The sequence below is a fragment of the Anastrepha ludens genome, chromosome 4, assembly GCF_028408465.1.
Source record: "Anastrepha ludens isolate Willacy chromosome 4, idAnaLude1.1, whole genome shotgun sequence".
Taxonomy (NCBI): Eukaryota; Metazoa; Arthropoda; class Insecta; order Diptera; family Tephritidae; genus Anastrepha; species Anastrepha ludens.
Genome location: NC_071500.1, coordinates 35,242,362 through 35,268,082, shown reverse-complemented (window position 1 = coordinate 35,268,082; position 25,721 = coordinate 35,242,362). Strand labels below are relative to the sequence as shown.

The 25,721-nt window shown below is 35.4% G+C and overlaps 1 protein-coding gene across 2 annotated transcripts in view; it reads right to left on the bottom strand.

The window, feature by feature from the left end:
• LOC128861625 (rho guanine nucleotide exchange factor 19) overlaps positions 1 to 19,941 on the bottom strand; it is a 96,735-nt gene extending 76,794 nt beyond the window's left edge. For both annotated transcript variants that reach the window (XM_054099891.1, XM_054099892.1), the window contains exon 1: positions 19,107 to 19,941. The gene's annotated coding sequence lies outside the window, so the exon portion shown is untranslated. The remainder of the gene's footprint in view (positions 1 to 19,106) is intronic.
• Positions 19,942 to 25,721: the final 5,780 nt, after the last annotated feature.

Below are 25,721 nucleotides of genomic sequence, written 5' to 3'. Positions count from 1 at the left end.
AACAAAACGCCATTTGAAAAAAGAAGGATCGTATTTAAAGATGCCATCCTTTAATTTTGGTGAAAGAAAACATCTGCAAGGCTACATAACCTCAAATATGGGCAAAAATGGGGTTTTTTGCACTTTTAGGTTAGGATATCTCGAAAACCAGAGCTGATAGAGCAATTCTGAAGCCAGATTTGGATTCAGCGCATCATAAACCTTCGGAAATATATAGTCTGGTTTCTGGGTCTGAATGTTGGTTAAATTTTGTCGGCCTAGTTCCATTAAACACGAAAGATACGATTATCGTAAAAACTCAAACTAATAAATTAATTTTAGTTATCAATCCGAATTTTGCATGGACAGAGAAGCAGATATTAATTAGTTTAAATTATTTCGGATACTTTTCCTTGTAGACTAGTGTAATTGAATCATGGTAAAAATCCATAATATAAAAATGCTATGAATTCTAATTTATTTTGTCATTGTTATTAGGCATTGAATAGTTTGGCATGAGAAGTGTAATAAAGAATGTTCACACTCTTTGGTATATTATATTTATGCAGTTGAATAAGCTCAGCTCACTTGCAACAGGGAGAGAGAGAGATTAAACTTTCGATTTCCGCTGCTTTGATTTTCGCCACTCAGCAGGTTATACGGAGTAAATATCCGAGTGTACTGCTGTACACTCTGCCGTTTGGAATTCATTACGATTCTCCTTTAAAATATTAATATTTTGAAGCAAAATCATTTAAGTTGGATTGCGCAGTTACAAATATGAATAATTAATAGTTTAAACCTCCCAATAACAGATAGAAGGTGGAAGTTAATTCGTTTATGCCCATAACTTTAATCATCGGAGCTAAGATGGCTGGGTCATACAAAAATAATGGATGGTGCGAGAGCGCAGAAGAAAAATGGAGATGCCAGAGCGTTCAATACAAGAGCAAGAAGAAGATCGTGATCAAGATGGGCAGAAGAACAAGAGAAGGACATCAATAAACTTGGGATGAGGAATTGGAAATAAGTGGCAAGCTATCGAGATGTATGGAAGTCCCACGTGCAGCAGGCCAAAGTTCACAAAGAGCCGTAGTGTCAAAAGATAATGTTATAACTAAAACTCCAAATATTAAAATAGTGAATGAAATCAAATTATGAGAAAAAAATCACATGAATTTACCTCAATCGAATTTTAATACTTGTATAGGGGAATGCACGCCGAGTAACAAAGCCGCACTCGTGCCACAGCAGGCAGGCAACATCAATGATAAAACATGTTTATTTTCGAATTGCAGACAGTGGCAAACTTTTGAATGTATTTCTACCATGAAAAAGCAATCCCATAAAAAACAATTACGCCGCTCGGGGACGGCATACATCTCTAGGTTCGTTTCTTTGTGGAACAACACGAAGGCACACCGCAAATTAGAAGAGAAGCTCGACCAGAGCGTCAATTATAAAGAGTATTTTAAAAGTGACGTCTAGATAACAGTAGTGAATAGTCCGTAGACGATACTTTTTTATGTCATTTTTGACATTAGTGAAGTGGACAGATAAACAATTTTAACCATGACTAATTGCATGATAAAACAGAGCCTTAAATTATTGAAAATTATTATGAAAATGGTCGACCTTTAAAAACAATACATCGTGAAATTCGTGATAAATTGGTGGAAATAATCATCCGAGTGGGTCGATAATTCAAAGGTGGCTGGAAAACATATTAGAAAGTGGTTTTGCCGAGGATGGAAAGAGGACTGGCAGACCAAAAACTGGACGTTCTGTTAACAATATTGCTGCTATAGCGCAAAGTGTTGCTGAACAACCTTCCATATCAATGCCTCGACGTTCTCAACATTTAGGCATTCGTGAATTGACTGTTTGGCGGATTTTACCTGTAGATGTTGTGGACATTTAAATGATGTTCTTTTTCATATATAACAGTTAGAATATTTCGAATAAAAATATCGAATTTTGAAGCATCTGAATTTTTACATGTACATCTAGGCGCGTATTTTGAAAAATTCTTTGTTTGTACATTTTCAAAATTTTACGTTCATGATTCACATTAACTCTATCATTCCGAAGGCATATGCCAACTTAGCTTTTCTGCAACGCTATGCTAGTGATTTTAAAGACCCCATGCTTTAGTCCGTTCGAAGTTGGAGTATGCCTCCGTCATCTGGAAGCCGATGTATTCCTCACATTCTCTCAGAATTGAAAGAGTTGAACGCAAGTTTGTACGTTTTGCTCTTCAACCTTTACACTTTGATAGTCCCTTGCATACTACACAGCTAGTTGCATGCTTATCAATGTGTTATCACTTGAGATCCCACGACTTGTTCCAAGCTTAATGTTTGACTGTTCAGATCTACTCGGCCAAATAAGTTTAAATGTTCCTGATAGAGTACGTCGCTCATATAATCCATTTTATGCAGAAGTTCTCAGATGTAATTACTTTAATTTCACCGCTCGTACAAGAGGACTTGTAGAGTTTAGCGACTTCCTAGAAGTGCTGATATTGATTGATTTTGCGATGCCAATGCCTCTATTTAAGTCAATTATTATTTGTCAAATAAACTATCTATTTAATTTTAGTTCTTAATTTTTTGTTATTTTACCCTGTAAATCTAGTCAGTAAGGTTGTTATCATTGAATTAAATAAAGTAATAAACTGAATCGTTTTGTTTTATTTAGTAAAAGAAATTATAGAAAAAAAAATTGGATGCTTAATTTTGTACTAAGTAAAAAGTAACGAAAAGAGAGTACCTCTATTATACTTAAGTGAATGTGCACTTTTCAAAATAATTTATCTTCGTGCTGCATCTATTTATTTCTGAAATCATTACGAGTTGCAGCAAATCAAACGCCTGCAGGTAAAAATGGAAAGTTTAGAGCTGAAGGGTAAATTAATTGTTCGAGATAAAATAAAGTGAAATTTGCTAATTCATATGTACGTATGTATGCACAAACATACAAGTAATGAATAACTCTCACTTCGATGCATTACGATTTTGACACATACTCGCTAAGAGATATTCTTTGTAGAAAAAAACAGGTAGGTATTGGCAAATGTGAAAAGAAGTAAAAGTGTCTAGTTGACCAAATAAAAGGCATGACACTCAAATCTAGCTGCAAAAATTAAAAATAAATGCTTAGCAGTTGATGTTTTGCTTTGCTCAGAACAAATGCAAAAACTTTCTATTTATTTTCTAGATTTTCTAATTAATTGTATTTTCATTTATTTTCACTATACGGGTTATGGGCTCTCCATATATAGTTTCCCATAATACTGTTTCTTTTTTTGAATTGAAAAAAATTAAAAAACATACATTTTTTATCGATATATTACAAGACGAATTCATAATAAAGGTGATATCAGTAGGCTAGCTCATTCTTTTTCTTTCGACGTGTACATTCCCATGCCAGCACAAAATAAAATTCCGAAAAGCCGTTCCATCCGCACTATCATCGTATGTTTCTAGCTTCAAATGCATGTCGGCTGTTTGTCCTGTTCTTTTTCTTTTATATTTTCGTCTGTCGCAACATTTCAATGTACAAAACGTTGTTGTTGGTACAATGCCATCATCTGTAAAGAATGCGCCCTGGTATATCATTAGTTTATTTGACCGCCAAAGCCGAATGGGTTGGTTCTTGACTATCACTCGAAAATGCGTAGGTTCGAACCTGTATATGAAATAGCAAAATATTAGAAACCTCCAAGTGTATTTCTGCCATGAAAAGCTCCTCATAAGAACCATTTGAAGTTCGCAGTCGGTCCCTCCGTTTTTCAAATAGGAGGAGCAGCTCAACCAAATACCTAACAGAAACACCAATTATTTGCCATTATTTATGGAATGCGATTTCATTCATGTGGCTGCCTCGGCTGGCTTCGCAGTAGCGCATCCTCTTAACTCAGTTTATAAAGATCTTGGGGAGGTTTTCTGGCTCTATCTCACAAATGGCTTGCTCGATATTCGCCTTAAGGGCCTGAATGGTTAATGCATTGCTCACATAACATTGGTCCCTGAGGGTACTCCGTAAAATAATCTAACGGCGTCAAATCGTATTCCGAAGTGGATAATTAGCATCGCCGATTTGATTAATTGTGATATGGGTTATGTTTCATTGCCCGTCATCCCGCTGAAACCAAAGATCGTCAAAGCCTATGTTTTCAATTTCCAGCCACAAAAAAGTATGTAGCATGTCTCCCTGGGGCTCACGGTTGGCCGAGATGACCTATCCGGCAATATTTGCAAAGAAAAATTAGCTAATGAGCCGCACCAAACTGTCCCTCTCTGAGTTTGCATTTGTGCGTGTTTTCCAGTTACTTGCCATGAAGATGAGATGAAAACCGGCTTCGACTGAAGAGCGACTTCTGTGACTTCTTTTTAACAAACGCACTATTTGGGCTACGCAAGATTGGTTTTGGAAATACGTTTGCATTAGTGGCCCAATTAGCCCTCGCACATTCTTAGGAAATTATATATATATTTAGCGACGTTCTTCAAGCATTTATTTTATTTATATTATTTTTACCGACGTGAAATAATAATACAATTATTCTTACACGTAGAAAAAGGGAGCACTGGCTGACAGGACCTTCGGCTCGCTGATGTAAAAGTAACAAGGAAGTTAGCTTAGAGGTCTTACATGTAAAAGTGAGACTAGCAAACTTAATTAATTAAAACTATGGTAAAAATATAGCAACTATGTTAGAGGAGCAAATTAATTTTTTTAATACTGATTTAATTAGAAATTCTGAAATTTTTGATATATTTTCTGAGAAAGTAGTTCTTAACAGTCTAAAAGATATTTGGTTTTGGAAGATACTTTTCCTGATTTGTTCCAAATGTGGGCAGTCGCCGAGTAGATAGGCAGACCGTTAAAGATGATGAGTGACAGTGTTGACAGCATGGAGGGCTGGAACCATTGAAAAGGTATGAATGTGTGGCGATTGTGTGTCCTAGTCGAAGGCGCACAAATGATTTGATATCGTTGCAACGGCAATTTAATGGGTAGTTTGGTTTTATCCTGTTTGGATTATTTGTGATATAATGGTGGGAAGAGGATTCCCAAGTGTCCATTTGTGCATTATAGTGCCTGTGATATATAAATTTGTATACATCTTTTCTCGACATATAGTCGAAAGTTATAAGTGGTTCCTTCCCAGCGAGTTTTGTTCCCTTTATGCCTGCATGGCCTGGAACCCACATGAGTTTTATGCTGTCGCAATTTTTTAATAATTTGCTCCGGATACAGGAGATGAAGTCCGTTTTGTTCATTGTGCTCATTATCGAGTAAATGACTGATTTGCTATCCGTGCAAATTACTGTTTTCGGTAAATGATTAATTTCGTTACGTGGCGATATGATGCTGACTTGTTGTCACGATTTCCAGAGATTGAAAGAGCTGTCACTATCAAAATTGCGTATGATAAAAAAGCCACTGTATAAGTCTTTACAATTTTAGTAGAAGAATCTAGATCACATTTCCCACATATATTTCCCAGTATGCATAAAAATGCAAGAAATTAACAATAAACAGCAGCTTCAACTATGACTTCTAGTTTCCGGCATTTTCTCACGTTCTGAAGACACATAACTCTACTAAATTTAATCAGCAGTGATTGTCATTGTCACATTGCAACACTAGCCAACGACTATTTCAGTAACTTAATTAAGTTGGTGACATTTTTCACAATGCGCTGACTTATCAGATGCTCATTTTGCATAGACTTCAGAAACTTAATGATGTGGGAGAATTGCGTTAATTAATTTCTTTAGTTTTTGGTCCAAATGTTCAGCTAAAAATAGTTCTTTTAACATTAAAAAAAAAGCTACAATTATAAAGCCAATGCACCTATTAAGATATTTCTGTTCATACAATTTGGTGCGAGTCCCACTTAGTTCCAATGTAAATCTAAATAATTTAAAATGTGAAAGTTATAAATGTGTGCCGCATGCACCGCATAGCCCAAACACTGCCTAGTCATTTACTTAAAAAGCAACTCAGAGTCATACTAATTCTCCTTTAAAACTAAAGTGGTGCTTAGACGAGGCCGTTGGTTTAATCTCATTGCTGTGTGCCGTTTGTGGCAAACATATATACATACGTACATACATACATAAATTATTAAGTTATTCAGTTTTAGCTACGTTATTAACTGTGAAATTCTCACATATTCGTACAAACAACCTTTGGAATTAATTTGCATTTAGATGCGTGGCAACTGTATCGTGAGCGAGAGGTGATCAATGGAAGTATGCATATACATATATACCATGTATACAAAAAGAAGAAATACATATACAGAATTTTATTAAAAATTGAAATCAAAAACTTAAGCAAAAGATATTAAAATAAAAAAAATAAAAACACATAAATATTAAAAACAACAAATGCAGCGGGGCGAAATTTTGGAAAGTTTAGCATTGCTACGAGCGCTATAAATATGCAGTCGAATTGCTGAGTTTCTGATTTGTATACGTCAATTTTAGTTCGAAATCGAAAGTTTTCTTAAGCATAGAAGATAGTTTCACTCTAACAAATTTTGTACTCACATTTTTGTGCCGACATAAATGGTTTAATAGTGAAAAGTACGGGATTACTGACTTTTCTTAAACACAAAAGGCGGAGGTTTTGAGACCGCACCTTCTTGTAGCTTCTTAAACAATTATTAACCTATATGCCAAAAATAAGTAATTTTATGGGGGTACCTCTCGCAACTTGTAACCTTCTTATTAAGGACGCACTAATCAGTTCTGTAAATCAAAGATGGATTAATCTAAATAGCTATGAAATTGTTTGGCAAACATGGCCAAGGCTAAGTCTACGCCTGTCCAAGAATATTATAAAATTGAGTAGACTTCAAATTAGGACTTTAGTAGGTGCCCTCACAGGACATTGTCTCATAGAAAATCATGCAAGGAGAATAGGCGTTTACATGCATCATTTCTGTCGTAGCTGCAGGAATGAGGAGGGGTTGGAAACAATTCAACACCTTTTTTGCCCTTGCTCGGCTCTAGCCAGAAGCAGGAACCGATATTTAGGATCCTACTTCTTAATGAATATAGATAATCTATACACTTAAGAATCAACAACCTGACGCTTTGTCAAAAGCTCAAGATGATTCAATATGGAAAAGGAAATGTAGCTCAGCCTCTACGGCTCACAACGGACCCATAAGTGGCATCGCTGTCTCTATGTGCAATGCGGCTGCCAAACCTAACCTAACCTAAACAATTATGAATCTCAGCAAATTGACAGTTTACTGTAAACATTAAACTTGAAACAACTTAAGTAGACATAGCAATAACAAAGATTAAAATGCATCAAAACAGTGTGTAACTGAGAGTTCAATCAAGCTCAAAATATTTCGGACAAATTAATCGTCTTTTTCTGTGGCTTTAGGAGTATAATGCAAGAAATTTGCAGGAAAAATTCACACAGACAGTTGATGACCTGGAGTTGCCATATGTTAATAAAGATTAAATTAATAGATTTCATCAGAAATTACAATGCAGTTATCAAATGAAAACAACTCAAGAGAGCTTAATTATTGAAGCGCGCTGCCACCAATATGAAAAATTAAATTGAAGTTTTAATAATAAAATGCTTGAAATATGGGAATCAAGGGGAAGATATTTGAAAATCTTAACTTCAAATATATTTTTTATTAGAGTTGCCAAGAGTTTAACCATTAAATTCAATAAATTAAATAGTTACTAGCAAATAATTAAAATAGTTGAGCTCATTTTAAAAATAAGTTTTGGAGATGGTTGCCACTAATTTAAAAAAAATACTAAAATCAATTTAATGTATGGGTGCCGTATATATTTATGTATAGATCCTACAAGACAGCTGACTATCATAAAAGTACTCATATTATGATCATCACTATCCTCATCCAACAACACATTTTCGTTCTAGCCATGGGAAAGTTCTGATAGTTTCCCCTTGTCGGTGTGATATTCTATCTCTCTTTTAACCAATAGCATTTTCTTATAACTGAAAAATGTATCTACAATGCTCTAAAGACAAGGCAACTAATCATTTTTATTCCTACAATGTAATAACTGCTGACAACTAAATTCCTCATTGTCGTCTTTACAAACTTCTTAGCAGTAATAATCATACTTCTAATTTTTGTTCTCAACAAGTAATCAGCACTGATGGGTCAAATACTCATTTTCGTTATCAAAAAGTAATCAGCACAAACTCCTCATTTTCGTAAAAAGTAATCAGACTGAGGAGTTTAAGTCATCATAAAATTTATTTATTATAAGCATATAAATAAGTTTAAAGTACAGTAATATATTTTTCACTTATATGAAATTGCTATTGGTAAAAGAGAAATAGAATTCACACCGGACAGGGGAAAGAATATCAAATATATGATTTCCCCATTAAAGAATGTTGTATATGCTATTCCGATAATGCGCATGCATTAGAGTTATATGACCGGCGTGAAAGGTCTCCCCATGAAATAAGGACTCGTAAATTCTGAACTGCTGTGCCTTACAAACGATACTATTTCTCATGTAAAAGTGAACTTTGCGTCAAAAATAAGTCCTAAGTTCAAAGTAGAAGAAAAATAATCAAACAGGTGGAAATGCGAAGAAGGAGCTTTGGATTAGAGGATGACGACCAACAGTGGCCAATTACGTTCGCCACTGATGCATTTCATCAGGTGTGTCCTATTTAAACCCACAATATCCACATATGTAGCAAGAAAAGTCCAAATGTCTAAATCTATGCCCTACAAAAACAAGCCAGATCGGAAGAAGGTGCTAAAATGCCTCCACTTCGTCCTCCAGACAGCTTCTGCAGAAAGAATTTGAAGCAATCTCAAGTCTAACTGCATGAACACCTAGTGGACAATTTCAGGTAAAGATACCCAACAAATTCGAGAGTTGCGGCTTTGTTAGCCTTAGCAGTTCCCTCGCTTTTCCGTAAATTTGGTATAAAATGTTCACAGAACGATGTTATTTAATCTCTTCTTTCAATTACTCTTTACAAACGTCCAAAACAGGGTACGCTATGCTGTATTTAAAACCACTCAAAATTTAAAAAATTATTAAATTAAAAATACTAATGTCAGCGGTTTACCCCCTTCTTCCAAAACGGATGTGTTTTATTTCAAGGTAAAGCATATTTATTTATTTATTTATTTATTTATTTATTTATTTATACAAATAGTACATAGTAAGACTAAGGTCTTTTGATAGTACTTCAACAATATTATAAAAAAAACTGGAATGTTTTTAACATACAAGTTTCTTAATCTAAATTTTACACCAGTTCATTTACAAATCAATCCAAAATATTTAACTTAACTATAATAATAAGAAGAAAAAAAAATAAATAAAAATAGCAGTATGAAAAGAAAAGAAGGATTTAGAAAAGAAAAAGAAAAAAAACAAAAATAGTACAAGTAATTAGAGAATGTAAAGAGAAATGTAATGCGCTACTTTAATGCAATCAAACACTTTTAAAATAATTATAGACTTGTGCATTGAAGTTAGATCTGTTAAGTCCAGCCTTCACAGTGTAGGGTAATTATGCTTACATAATCTTATACTTTTTATTTATATTATATATAAGAATAAAAATAGAGCGACGGACTTTATTTTAATACAATAAATTTTGAAGAGAGGTGTAATTAGCTAACCTGCTTTGTGACAACTAAAACAATTGCATTAAAGAAGCACATTTTCACGGTTTTAGTGATTTTCATTATCAATTGTAAAGCTGGCGCAGCTTTGGCTTCTCTAAATGGGAGTCAACAACAATAAAAACATAGTTAGTTGTCCATTTTATGTTGTTGAAGACGAGTTGAGGACTTGGTGTCAGATTTCTATATATTTACTTTAAATGATTTTTTTCAGCCTACTTATGTGGTCCTTGGTGACGCGTCGCTCGTTAGGCACAATATTTATTTATCCATACTTTATTAAAATAAATATATATATATTTTTAAATAGTTACTCCCTGTATGCTTTGATTACCTGGCAATTATAAGCAAATGCTTTAAAAATTAGCACACTTTTTTGAGTTTGATTCAATTGTTTTTGAAAGGGCACATTTCCGACAACTATTATTAGATTTTACACTATTAAATTTTACGTCATCACGTCCTCATCTCGAGGATATACACATAAATTATTTAAGTATTTTCTACACTCCGCACACATTTGTTTGGTCCGAAGAATTACAACATTCGGTGTTGTCAAAGCAACCAATTCACCAGTAAATAACACACTTTCAATACAGCCCAACAACACTACGATCCACTCTACACGCGCCGTCCACTCACCCAAACGAACGCTAGCTTGCCGCCGACCGTTGGCAACAGCAACTAACCAGTGCATCTAACTGACTGACTGACTGAGTTCGATTTGCAAAAGCTAAAACACCCTCAAGTGCTATACATGACCATAGATATGTAGATATGTATGTAAATCGACACGACCGCGACCAGCGATTATTGTAATTACTAACGCGGGTGGTTGTGGCGCACTCTGGCGTATGTGTAACAATTGGATGGCTGTCAATAAAGCAAAGCACCACCTCTGCAGCAGCTGCAATAGCAAAGCGCACACACACACAAATGTGTATAAGCAACAATAATAATCAGAAAAAACACCAGCGACCGACCGACCAGCCGATCGAATGTTTAGTGTCACTTGGCAGATGCTCACCATCGGCCTCCAGAGAGGGTAGTTTGTGTATGCAGCACCAGTTGTGTCGTAGCAGAAATTGTTATTATTATTGTTGGCGTTGTTGTTGTGGTGATGATGTTGTAAATTGTGTGCATTACATATGCCAACATTTACATTCATATATTTTTTTCAATTTATTGACATTTATGGTGCGTAGCAATTTGATTGACAGTCTGTCTTTCTATGCGTCCGCTAGTCTGCCCTTCGTAATGTACATACAACCATTCATATGTGACACCAAAGGCGAGGTAAGCATTTGAAATAACAAAAAGTCAAGTGGTTTAAGTGCAATTTTTACAGTCAAATGGCGGGAATTTTAGATCGATGTGGAAAGGACGTAGCAAAAATTTACATACATGCATATGTATGCATGAATGACCATATGAACAACATGTAAACAAGCCATTTTTTTACTTGATCGGCTACAGTGGCATCCAAGTGGTTTTGCCTAAAGCCAATTCAATGCAATGCAGTTGTTTACTCAATATAGCCTAGTCCTCCCATTTTTTTTTTTTTTTTTTGAAGAATCTTTCTCTTCAATACTGTAATTGCTATATATTTTATTAATCAAAGCTCTGCGTCAAAGTACTACAGAGAATGGGTGGTTTTTGAAGGTCTAGCACGGACTATATTTGTTCATTTATTTAAGTACTCATTTCTAAACGTCATGGGCGAAAAAACATATTTAAGAAATAACTTTCGCACATTCTCAGTACTGGCTGTGGAGAGGTCATTATAGAACAGCATGCGCGCACATATCTTGTAAGTGCCAGCTCTATTAGACGGTAAATATTGAATTCTTTTGCCTCACAAATCCTAGTACAGAATACGATTTTTGATTATTCAAGCAGCTACCAACATGAAAATATGCTTATAAAAATCACATTGAGCCTTCTAGGCGCATTTGCTGAGTCCTTTATTCAGAAATTTTATCGGGCCAGCGAATGTTGAGTATCCAAGTTTTTGCGACGAGTTGATGTCTTTGGGCTAACGTGCACTCTATCGGCAATAAAAGCAATACATATTTTCCATTGAGCAGGCCAGACGCATGCGATGACTACCAATCTGCAAAATTTTCAAACCTTTTTACACAAAAATTTATTGAATTCTTATTATGTATTCCAGAGAATACTCACAGTAAAAATTAACTAAGCCTCGTAATTAAAAGTTTTTCAAAGAATGCTCAAAATTAATTCCAAAAATGTTCTACATTGAGTTGTATATATCTCAAAACGAGGGCTTATTCTGGACATGCCCATGCCAGCGAAGATGGCTTATGTGTATTTTTTGCTTAATTGACGCGATTTTAAGACTTCCACGAAGGAATCGATTAAGCACTTTATTCAGCATTGTGACCGAGGCTGACCATCTCAACCTGTTCATTTGCGCCATTTGAAGTTTTCTTTCATGCGACTTTTTTATAGGCTAGCATTCGGCTCCATATAACAAAGTGGGGCGGAAGGCGGTTTCATATATTTTGCCTTTTCACTTCACCGGCAAGGCAAATCTCATCTAATCTTACGTTGGAGAGAGGGGGGGTCTCGGCAAATATCACGCAATTTTTTTTCTGATTGAAACAAAAAAATTGTACATGCTTAAGATTTTATCTCAAGCGTAATAGTATATTAGTATGATTAAGATCATTCACTAATTCGTTCGAAAGAAAATAATTTCATTCATACTTCGACGTTATACATTACTACTGTCAAACCACCATATTTGTTTTATACCAAATAGCTCAATTTAATCTGAATTTGCGGTACAGTGTAGCCCGTCGGTTGTTTTCGCGCCACTATGAGCCGAACGCCCTATCACTCAGGTTGACGTTTGACAATTCCGGACTTTAAAGAACATGACGGAAAATCATTTGCTCCATTTCTAATACGCTTACCGATTCAACCGCTGAATGCCTTCATCAGCACGCCTATTGATCTCTGTTGCCCAAGTATACGTGATGATTTAGAGAAAATATACTGCAGTACATGCGGTATTTACTTCGCATCTATCACAAGAGCTGCAGAGTACAGGAGAGCAGCTCACATTGCACCAACTAAGCAAGCGCGTATGTTCCGCAAAGTGCGACCCTCACGGATTGTCACAAGACGAGCTAATGAGTTACTGTGCGCAAGCGTCAACGGCTTAGAGTGGCTAGATTAGAACGAAGTTGAAGGAGCACATGATTTTACTGAAAATCATATGGACATGTTGGTCCCAATAGTCTCTCTTGAAACCGCGCATGATTCTCCATGGACTGAATTAGAGTAGATATTCTTTTTTTAATCGCAGTAGTTACGATTTAAGTCTTCTATTGTTAAATTTTTATTACACTTTTAACTCTCAGCAATATTGATTACTAGTCTTAACTAGTCGTAAATAAAAGCACGAAGCAAATTTTTTTTCTTTTTACAATAACAATCCAACGCGTTTACATAAGAAATCCACATTTTGAAAAATCTCACGTGCGATTGGGGGATGGGGGAGGGGGTTGGAAAAAACACCTCACGTAATTTATGGACGCCCCCTAAAAATATAATAGAGGTTTTTTCTGTACTTTTCTATTACTATTCTTATTGTGTGGATAGCATGCAGTTTATTTCATATATTACACTCTTATACTTTTAATTGGGTGTTTGGGAGAGCTACTCCCCCAATTTGTGTTGTGCTTATTGATGTTTTCCTACACATGGCCGGACCTATAGTTTTAAGCCGAACCGGAACAGTAAATGGTTTTATGTCAGGAGCTTTTTCATGGCAGTAATAAACTCGAAGGTTTACCATTACCTGCCGAAAGACGACTGGAAAAACTGACGGGAAGTCCTCAAGAGGTGTTATATATTATCTATACTAATATTATAAAGAGGAAAACTTTGTTTGTTTGTTTGTTTGTTTGTAACGAATAGGCTCAAAAACTACTGGACCGATTTTAAAAATTCTTTCCCCATTCGTAAACTACATTATCCAAGAGTAACATGGATTACATTTTATTTTGGAAAAAAATAGGGTTCCGTAAGATATTTGGATTTTTCGGACACAAACTGAAAAAAATCTTATATATAAAATAAAGTCAACTTTTTGTGTGTGTTCGCTAACCGGCCGTGTCTGCACCGAATTAAACCAAACTTACACACATTGTTAAGGAGGTATCGAAGATGGTTTCCGTATAGTTTGGATACCTATTGGTAGATAGGGTCTCGAGATGTAGGTCAAAACGTGGATCCGGGTAACCTTCGGATGTGTATGTACAATATGGGTATCAAATGGAAGCTGTTGGTGAATGCTTTAGTTCAGAGTATTTCCATCCGCTCCGTGACTAGGTCTCGAGATAGAGACCAAAACGTGGACCCTAGAATGTGTTTGTACAATATGGATATCAAATGAAAGCTGTTGATAAGTGCTTTAATACGGGATAATTTTCATACCTATTGATGACTGGGGTCTCGAAATATATGCCGAAACGTGGACCCGCCGTGTCTTTACACCGAATTAAACCAAACTTACACACATTGTTAAGTAGGTATTGAAGATGATTTCCGTATAGTTTGAATACCTATTGGTAGATAGGGTCTCGAGATATAGGTCAAAACATGGACCCGGATAACCTTCGGACGTGTATGTACAATATGGGTAGCAAATGGAAGCTGTTGCTGAATGCTTTAGTTCAGAGTATTTTTCATGCCGCTCCGTGACTAGGGTCTCGAGATAGAGACCAAAACGTGGAGCCTAGAATGTGTTTGTTCAATATGGATATCAAATTGAAGCTGTTGGTGAATGCCTTAGTACAGAGTATTTTTCATGCCGCTACGTGACTATGGTCTCGAGATATAGGTCAAAACGTGGACCCGGGTAACCTTTGGTTGTGTATGTACAATATGGGTATCAAATGAAAACTGTTGATAAGTGATTTAATACGGGGTAATTTTCATACCTATTGATGACTAGGGTCTCGAAATATATGCCAAACCGTGGACCCGCCGTGTCTTTGCACCGAATTAAACCAAACTTATGCACATTGTTAAGTAAGTATTGAAAATGGGTTTCGTAAAGTTTGGTTGTAATTCGGAGCAGTGGCAACGGGTACAGCGTTCTTGTGAGCCAGCCATAATGTCGCTTACTTTTTTAACGCTTGGAGCGGAACTGAACTGTCAAATTGACAGTGTGAGTTACAATGTGTCAATATTTCTTTCTGATTTGGATGCCATAAGGAAAAAACGTAAGTGCAACATGTAAAAATTGTTTGTTAATTTTTTTGGAGTGGATTTTGGAACAGTGAAAAATTTCTTACGAAATTTGAGAATTTAGGTGAAATCCGAATGAAATTATGTGTTCGTGGAAAAAACAATTTTTTTCGTTTTTTTTTTTTTTTGAAAAATATAAATGGATAATGGTTAAAAAAGCTCCAATGCTTAATAAAACATATAAATTGAAACGAAAAATTCATGGATGATCAGGAAAAAAGACGACTGTTTATTCATATGCGTTGATTTAAAATTTAAAAACAATCTTCTTTTTTCCTGATTTTCAATTTATATTTTATATTTACTCAAAAACAAATAGAAAAACAAAAAATATTGTTTATGCCAAAGCGCTTGAATAAAGAATAAAGAAATAAATAATATGAAAACCATATATTTTCTGTTCTAAACCATATCTATTCTATTTTAGTGTGCCCAGCGAAGGGGGCCGGGTTTGCTAGTAGTATGTATATTGTATTTATTCTCTACATATTTATATTATATTATTTTTTCTCCTTTAGCTAACTTTTTATTTTATTCCACTTTTTTTGCTATATAAATTATTACAAATAAATACTTCATTCTAATTAGATTCTTTCGATTATGATTGCATTTCTCAAAGTTATTTCGTACAGACTTGTATAGCCATGTAGAAGTAGATAATATTGCTACGTGTGTATGTAAGTTTACAGTTCATCTAACTACTTGTTGGTAAGTTTTAATTACCGTAATGGTTACACCCTGTTTGCGCGCTTCAACTTACCCAGCCAAGCGACTAACATCACACCCAAGCAAATAAACAAAACAAAAATTAGCACGCCAGTAAATCAGGCAGCCCATAAACGAGACCAGTAATGGCTAATTGTGTAGCAAACAAGTCAGTGGCAGCAGCAACTTAGCCGCCAACCAGCTTTTGCAACACACCAGATAATAAAAAAAGATAGGTACAAGCATCGGTGCAACGTGAGGGCCAGCGATGTTACCACATTTTTGGCGTTATTGTTCTTGTTATATTTTTAATTTTTTTAGGAGTTGGCTAAAAATTAAAGAAGCATGTAATAAGTGATTTCTCACAGTGAATACCTTTAAAAATCATACATCAAGTTTATTAAATGCAGCAGCGCGTGAATAAAAAAAGGCAAGTCTATCACAGAAATTGGCTGTGATATGTGACTTGTTTGTATGTAAATAAGATGACCCTCAAAATATTTAAAATACGCATGGTAATTCTTAAAGGTCGACACGTACGTACTCACTACTTATACATACACAACAAGTGGCGGCAAACACGTTGTTTAATAAAAAAGAAAACAAAAAAAAAAAACACCGACAAACAAAACCATAACAAAACAGCGTTAGTAGCAAATGGTAATAATAAGTTTATTGCAAAATTGTAATTAACTCAACGGTAAAGCTTAACCCTCTGGCTGTCGCTGGGACCCTGCGCTTTCATATCTACTCAAATAAAATACTAAGAATTTTCTGAACGCAACTAAGGGCTATTTCAAGTTCGAGTTTTTGGAAATATTTTATTTTTACAGCTCTTATAGCGTCGTTTGACAGCTGTTAAGTATAAAACGATTTCGATTACGCTCAAGCGCCGTATAAAAACAATTCAAATCCACTATGGATAATTCTGCTCAGACGAAGCTAATTTCCATGTCGGATATAAAAATAAATAAATAAAATTGTCGTATTTCAGCATTGAAAAATCAACGATAATATACTGCGAAATCTTGACGTTCCTTTCGTGTTACTGTGCAGCGTGCATTGTGTTTTGGTAGTGTGATTTAGCCATTTTTTTCGAAAGTGCAGCTGAAAATGTGCTCGATATAGTAACAAGTACCGAGAGTGTGCCGAGAACGAATTACCAGAACTCAAATTAAATTCTTGAATTAAAATCCTCGCCTAACACATAATAATTTGCCGCTCACCCAGATTAGATTAGATTTGTATGGGGTTGGACAAGTCCAAGAACTCAGTCAGGACTACTCCGGGATAGATTTCAGTAGAAAGAATAGAGATAGGAAAGATAAAAAGTGGGTGGTAAGTCGGATAAATTAGTTTGAGGTCACTCTTCCACAAATCTCTTGGATTCATTGATAAATCATAAGAGATCCGGAAGAGGAGGAGTGTGAACTTTATACATACTCTGTATATTGCAACCCAATAACCTAAGTCTGATTCTGGAAAACGCCGGACAGCTACAGAGAAAATGCTTTGCAGTGTCGTCGTTCTCAAGACAGGACAGTCATATCGGGACCACAGACGTTGTGCCCTGGGCGTACATCCACCAATACTCTCATGTCCTTTCTGTTGAGTTTTAAGAGAAAGGTCGCTATTTTCCTGTTTGGTTCTTTCACAAAGCACTTGGCTACTCTGCACGAGTTCAACCCAGACCAACGTCCTCTATGGATAGGCCTCATGAAGCCGTCCATCCATAGTTGAATCGATGCGGAATTGACACCTAGAAAGTGTTCAGGTCCTAGTGGCATACTTGCAGAGCCTTCATTAGCCAAATTTATCAGCTAACTCAATCCCTGTAATAACAGAATGTCCAGGCACCCAAACAGGACTAACTTCGTTGTGTTTTGCAACACTGCTCAGTTTTGTCTTACATTCACCGACTAACTTCGAAGAGCAGCGTGGGTTAGCAAGGGATTTCAGTGCAGGTTGACTATCACTACAAATACTCTTTAAAAGTTTCAATATTCATTCACAATAGATATTAACTGTAATTATTCGGCAATGTTACCATCAAAAATTCCCCTAATCCGCTTAAATTATGAGAATTATGTCTAGTTGTCAATCCGCATTACTTGCACCTAATCCCTGAGACAGCCGCCTGTCTAGGCTATGCGTGCACATGGTTTACGAGGCATTTAAGTGTTTAGATTAATGCCCCTTTTTTTATGAAATATTATTGGTTTGAAATATTACTTTTTAAGTTCTTTTAAATCTTTCCTTTATTGTAGTAAAATTTTTTGAATGAATGAACTATGTTTTTTTGGTCTTTTCTAAGCAGAAAAATTAGATATATTCCTATCTATATTTAATATCTTTGCTGTTTTGTACAGGATCTCGACAAAGTTAGCAGTTAAGCGAAAATAAAACGTAAAAAATACCCAGCTAACATAACCTAGTAGTAGTAGTGTAGACGGTATTAGTAATTGTCCACTATGGAACACGCTCAGGATCATAGCTCATTGTGATGACGCATGGGGAACTTTCTTCCTTATCTCTCCTAAAGCCAATATGAATTGTTCTGAAACATTGAAGATCGCTAATTTCCCCCAGCTGAAATATTTTAACTTATTGAAGAATTGTCTTACTAATGTAGCGAATATTCGTCTGTATAGAGCCGAACAGTGGTACAAAAGGTGCTAAATTCTATTTTCCTCTTCCGCATCTCGACAGGTTCTGAAGAAGTTGCATGCCTGCGCGCCAATCAAGTCTGCCTAATAGTCAATGCTCCGTGATAAAGGAAGCTAATGCACTAAAATTATACTTATTTTGGCGTAGCTTAGTTTCTGTGCTTTTAGCATTGTCAGGCAATTTTGCAGATGGGTTCGTTACGCTATCTTTCGTTCGCCATTCCTACAATTTTCTCAAGGGTTCGTCTATGTCATTGGTTGTATACTCATCAGTCATTTTGGCAACGAGTCTCGCTAGTTCATCTGCCCTACAATCCGCTTCGATGCCGCAATGACCAGGAACCAATATTGCTTTTGAATGACTAGCCATCATGTTAAGAGATGTGCGGCATTTCGTGACTACTTTAGAGATTGTGAACTGCTTTGTGAGGATGTTACCGCTGCCTGACTGTAAGTGAAAATGTAGATATCATCACTGTTACAGTGCGATGCTGCAGGTCACGGCCTTAATTATTGCCATGAGTGCAGCCTGAAAAATATTACAGTAGTCGGAAAGTCGAAAGCGATCCCCAGATGTTTAGAATATACACCTCTAAAGGGTTAACTACGACCAGGTAGTCGTTTTACTGGAATAATATATGGGTAATTGTAATACATTTAGCAACTCCTATCTGAAAATTTCAACCAAAAAATTTCCAACACAATTTGTCCAAAATATTAATATCAAAAATAACAACAAATAAATAAATAAAGAAGAAGAATTATTTTTATTTACCATAAAACAAAAAACTGACCTCTTCACTCGAATACCAATGAAACAAAATCGGAGAACTACGCGCGGCACCGAAGTTTTAGTCGAATGTCGCGCATATTTGGCATTCCTGCGTCAATGCCAACAACAAACATAACAAAAATGAGTCAGTAGTCGTCAGTTAAATATCTTTCGATTGCCGTTTACGTTTTAAAGTCAAGTTCGAGTTCAACATGCAGCGCATTTTAAATCTTTCACAAACAAAATTAATTTTATTAAATGCAAATGAATTTAAAGTGATAATTTTCTTCCTATTTTTAGTGCTGATTCTGTAGCTAAAATCTATTCTATTGATTGAATGTGTCTGCGCTAAATGACTTTTAAGTCGCCAAGGCGGTTATCTGCAACCGGACATTTGTCTGCGCACGCGTACTCGGATGAACCTGTTTGTTGCAACGAACAGGCAAATAGGCAATTTTTATATGTGAAAATAGACATGCAAAGAAGCTGCGAATTTTCACTTCATATTCTTGTATACATATACATATATGCATGCGTGTAAGCATGGGTATATATAGATTTTTCGTGATTGCACTTTCTTCACTTGGATTGCACTTTCCACATACTATCAACACACACACACACCCGCGGAAATCATGCAGCACTCTTCGTTGCGCTTCCTCTTCACTTGTTACAAATAAACACTTTTCCAGCGCTGGTGCGCATTAATTAACTCAAATTGAAGTCAAATCATTTTGCGACTATAAGTGCACTTCAAATAGTTATATTTTTTAAATGAAAATTTTTAAGAAATATATGGATATAACTTATAAAAAACGCGCTTAAATTTTAGCAAAATTAAATTTTTCAACCGACGAAAAAATTTTAAGCGCGACTTAAACGTAAAGCGACTGCGAGAAAACTGAAAAATTCCAAACAGTTAGGCAGTCAAGCCAGTCACAAAAACGGCCAACACAAGCAAGAGCAGACGAATAGTGAATAATGGATACGTAGTATAATAACAAATGCTTAGCAATAAGAAAAGAGCAGAGTGAGAACGAGTGAGAGTGTGCACTTTGAAGACACGCTTCAAGCCAATGCGCGACGAGCGAAGACGTGCCTTCGATACCGCCAAAGCGAAACGCAGAAAACATACCCGCGATATCCATACGACGGAGGCAATCAAAGTCAGTGCCAGCAGCAGAGCTCAGCGGAGAGTCAGTAAAGAAGATTAACATTAGCATGAGCAGAAATGCGCTGCGCCGAGGGAATGAGTATTATGGACGTACAGTGAGACGTCAGAGCGGTGACGGAAGATGCGCCAGCAACACGTACGACCATCACCCATGCGTGCTCACATATCTATTTGTGTATAAGCAAACATTCCATTCCAGCTCTAGCATCAGCCACAAATTGCTTACAATGGATTGATTGGCTGGCAAAGTATTGTGGTTCCACTGTTCGGCCACTTGAAGATGCACATCAGCTCAGTGAACTCGAAAGCAAGTAAAGCATGCTGCAGAAGACAACAGCAGCTGAAATGCCAGCAGAGGCAAGCAGCAGCTCCAGATAGCGAATAACGTTCTTTAGTGCCACCTAATTTGTGTACCACTTGGCACCCACTTCCATAGAAAGATACATTTGTACAGATGCATGTACGAGGGTGCATCAATATGTCCTATAAAACAAAAAAAATATTATATTTTACTTCGATAAACTTTATGCAACATTTCTCCAAATAGTATGGCTAATGCCTCGCGGCTTACAAAATAGTCGCTTGATTCACCTATGTTCTCTTCATTCGACCGAAATCTCTAGCGGCTAAACCATCTTTTCATTTAAAAAAAAACAAAAAATAGTCGTAAGGCGCTGCTGACTGCGACAGCAGACTTGTGCTTTTGCCGTCGAATTGATAACATAACAGCTCTTGTTAGGGCATCGGTTATCGTTTTATGAACTTTTTGTTAATTGGTGATAATATCGCACTCATCCTTAATTAGTGTCCTATAGTCATAGCGCCGCCAGACTTATCTTATTTTCTTCCCCTTCGATTTGCCACGAGAAGTCCACGCTCTCGTGTTTTCCTTGGGCTTTCGTGTGCTATAATGAATCCATGTTTCGTAAAGACTAACGGCATTCATTTGGAATGCAATTGAACATCGCCACATACTCCTTTGAAGGTGTTAAACTATTGCGTTCGCTGTCACGTGTGAATAACTTTTTCATATCAAAATATTTACAGAAATCTAGCATCACTGATACATGTGATGAGACCGTCATTTTTTTCAAGTGTCATGGATTTTATCGCCCATTTGTAGTCAACGTTCGACGTTATTTGTACTGATACGCCAACACTCGTATTGAATATAGCAATCGTGGATGGTTCCAAAAGGGTAAGGAGCCCCCATAATAATTTTCAAGTATTTCTTTTGTTAACGATATTGTTTTTTTCACTCAAATTTTATTTAATGAGCCACAAAAGCCACTTTTTTCATTTTTATAAACTATTGACTGATCCCTAAGACAAGATTTGACAAGTTAAATATTAGATTTGAAGTGGCAACAGCAACTTTTCTAATTTTTAGGCCCTTACTGGCCCACCTTCGTATATGAATGTACATATATGTATGTATGTATTTTTTTTTCTATTTTGCGTGCGTATCTGCAATAATGCTATTCTGTCTCAATTGCGAATACTGTTGCGTTGTTCTTGTTTATGTTTTTCTTTTGCTTCTTCTTGTTAATGGGGCTATATCTTTTTGTGAGCAATTACCCAGTAAGCAAAGGGTGGAAACATTGTGTAATCTCCTATATTTCGTAATAAATTCGTAAATAAGTCTTTTGAGCTTTATTTTTTTACTAATTTTGTCAAAAATGGGGGAAAAAAATCTTTAATAAATTGTGAAATTTAAAAAAAATATTAGAAAAATGTGTTATAAAAGTTATATTAAAAGATTTATCTGGAGTACGAGCAAGCTACTTATACATATGTACATACATTGTTGGTCATGGGAAAACAAAGATTTTCGAAGGTCAATTTAAGCGCATTTAAATATTGTTCTTAAACTTTAATGATTGATTAGCAAATCATTGAGAATCGTTGGAATATACGGAATCAGCACATTTTTAAAATTTCGAAATAGCATTCTTGCAGAGCCTACTTTGAAAAATAATATATCATATATTGACGATACGATTGATATATGCGAAGCCAACTTTATCCCAATAATTTTAAGCCGGGAACTCATTACCGTAAGATAATGCAAAACAATGTTTGCAAATTATCAATCCCCTTTACCTAAGCTAATAACGAAAATTAATAGATCTAAAAAACTCAAAAATATTCCGTCAGTAATAAATAGAATTACTGGCTATGCCAATCATTAAGGTATTGGTATATAATAACCAAATATCGTATCCTAAGTTTTCCAGTTGGAGCTCCCTCACAAATAGTAAGTCTAAGTAACATTCAAATTCATCTTTGAAAAAGTAAATTGAAATCGAGGTAAATTGCCCATCGGAACAGACTCTCTTTCATCTCTCGAAACCTTAAGAGACCTAAACCATAATAACATTTATGCAGACAGCATAGAAAATGTACTCATAAAAAATAAATATAAAATAAAATTTGTCTAGGTACTAAGCCACGTATAAATTAGAGGCAACAAACTAGCCGATCTAACTGTAAGGAGGCCTTGAGACGCCCCCTTATTATGTCCAATAATCGCCTAGCCAGCGACATCCAAAGCTGCATCAAAAAACTTTTTACACTTAAACAAAATAGCGCATACGACAAAACTACCACTTGGTATAAAAAAATAAGTCGGCAAAAATTAGCTCTCAACGAAATCTCCAAAATCGACCACAACGCTGAACTAACAAGGAAGGATATAGCAAAATTTGGCAGAGCAGCATTTAATAGATGAAACCACTATCAATATATGCAGATACTGCAATATATCAACGGAGCTCTTTAAAAAATCCAACCTAGGCAAACTCAAAACTTTTTTAAGGTACTTAAAATATTGTAATATATTCGGCATCCTGACATTTCACACTAAAAAAAATCTTTTGCTGTTTTTTGTTTGTTATTTCAGTTGTAAGTTACAGGGTGTGAACAATGGAAGTCAACAAAGAGAAAATTCGGTACACTTTACAGTTTTTCTTTGATAAAAGCGAACATGTAAGCCAGATCGCTGAAATTGTGAATGTTGTTTATGGTGTCGATACTACAACAGCTAATTACACAGGCCGACAAAATTTAACCAACATTCAGACCCAGAAACCAGACTATATATTTCCGAAGGTTTATGATGCGCTGAATCCAAATCTGGCCTCAGAATTGCTCTATTAGTTTGAGTTTTCGAGATATCCTAACCTAAAATTGAGTCTTATTTTTCTTAAAATTTTGTCTCACACCATAAGTGTGCTGACTCACCACATCCCTACACTATCTAACCTTTGGGTACCGAGTCACACACAGCCCTAACCCCTAGAAACCACCCCTATCATACCGCGAGCAGGCTAACCCACATAACCGCAAGCAGGCTTTCCCACAAACTCCAAATTTACATACTATTAATCCATATATTTCAGGCCCTCAAACCCAAGAAAATTAGTAAGCGACTATATCATGTCTATGTTATCTTAATCGATTTTCAGGTGTAGGAAAATTTCGAAACATGAAAATTTCAAAATGCGATATCTCTGCGAAAAAAAATGATATTTGAGCAAACAAAACGCCATTTGAAAAAAGAAGGATTGTATTTAAAGATGCCATCCTTTAATTTTGGTGAAAGAAAACATCTGCAAGGCTACATAACCTCAAATATGGGCAAAAATGGGTTTTTTTGCACTTTTAGGTTAGGATATCTCGAAAACTCAAACTAATAAATTAATTTTAGTTATCAATCCGAATTTTGGATGGACAGAGAAGCAGATATTAGTTTAAATTATTTCGGATACTTTTCCTTGTAGACTAGTGTTACATGCAATTTTGGTTTCGTGGATTCCATTCAGGCCTTTTTGATGTTAAAGAAAATGTAGGAAATGTTAATGAAATCATAGAAATAATCGCTGTTGATGGGCATGATAGTAGTCGTACCATCGCCCAGGAGATAAAGATCGAACATAAAACAATTTTAAACCATTTACGCAAAAATTTTACACAAAAAAATGGATTTTTTTCCTTAAACTATATGTTCGATGGCATTTCAGATGGCTCCGAAGAATTTAAAAGCACGTGATTATGTTACATACATAGGTAGACTGACAATTCTGTGCTAGTCTGCTCGAAATTATTGTTAAAAGTAATAAAGGAAATTATATTCTGTGCTTCGTTTGTTTTTTGTTTTACGAAATCTATTAAATTTAAATTAAAATATCTTAACCATCGGTTCCTCCAAGTAAACGGCAGGAGTTTGTGATACTCAATGTGTATTTTTACCTCTCATTGGTGGCGAATGTGTATTTTATGCAGGTAGGGCTTATATTCTGCCCTCGCAATATTCGTAGTGGCGACACTAGCTAAAGTTATTTATTTTAAGGATTTACTCGATCTGATTATATTAAACTGTTGAAACAACAAAAATTCTTGAGTTTCCTTCAGGGATTTTTTAAACAGCTGCAATATTTTTCATTTTTCATATTATTTTTAACATTTGTCTAAGGAATTTTTTTCTATAGCCTCCTTTGATAAACATTTTATAATTTCTATTTGAAAACTAAACCTACTATTGGCTCAGGCGTTCAACAAAATCGCTGGAAGTTCGATATTCTGGCTGAGCCAGCCATGGTACATGGACGGACAATCAAGGCTCTCAACTTTTGCCTGGCCTGAATCCTTAAAGAAATAAAAATACCCACAAAAAACTTAATTAAATAATATAATAGTAAAATAAAATTTCTAAGTAAACTCTTAAACCTTTACAAAAATTTTATTGCCTATAAGAGCTTTCTTAAAAATTCTGATTTCAAAGTTGGCATTTTTGCAGAAAATTTCGTGAATTTTTTGGAGCTTTGCACGAAATTTGGAACATGGAGTCATTTGATTTTTTCGAAAAATGAACTATGTTTTTTATTTAAAATTAATTTAAATTAAATTAGAAAAATAAGTACATATATAATTACATATTCATACTAATTTATTGTGTTATATTTACACAGACACGATAGCTTTAGTAGCATCTTCACTTGAAAACCTGTCTCCTCAATAGTAGTCACAGTAATGTACAGTCATTGTAAAGCTTTTGCATTTTGCTGCCATTGAAATCATGCTGCGGTAAGCGTTTATAGTCGTAATGCACGTTGATGACCTAAAAAGAGTTCGCTGCGTATACATTTTTTTCTTCATATACGGAAATCTATTTTGTGCATAGTTGAATGTTCGAAGGCTTGCTAAGGGGTATAAAGTACTCCATCCCCAATAACCGATTGGTTTCAAGTCAATTACGAATTTGAATAAAACTCGTAAAGTTATGGGGAGCCCACTATGAAACTTTGGGGGGAAATAATGAGAAAATAAAAAAAATCATATGGAAGATTGGCAAATGACAAACTAATCTTTCCAAAAATTTCTGAACAAAAAAATATTTCTGCTTTTTTTATTTTTTTTAAGTATTTTTATTCTAAAACAATAAAAAAATGTATAATAATTTTA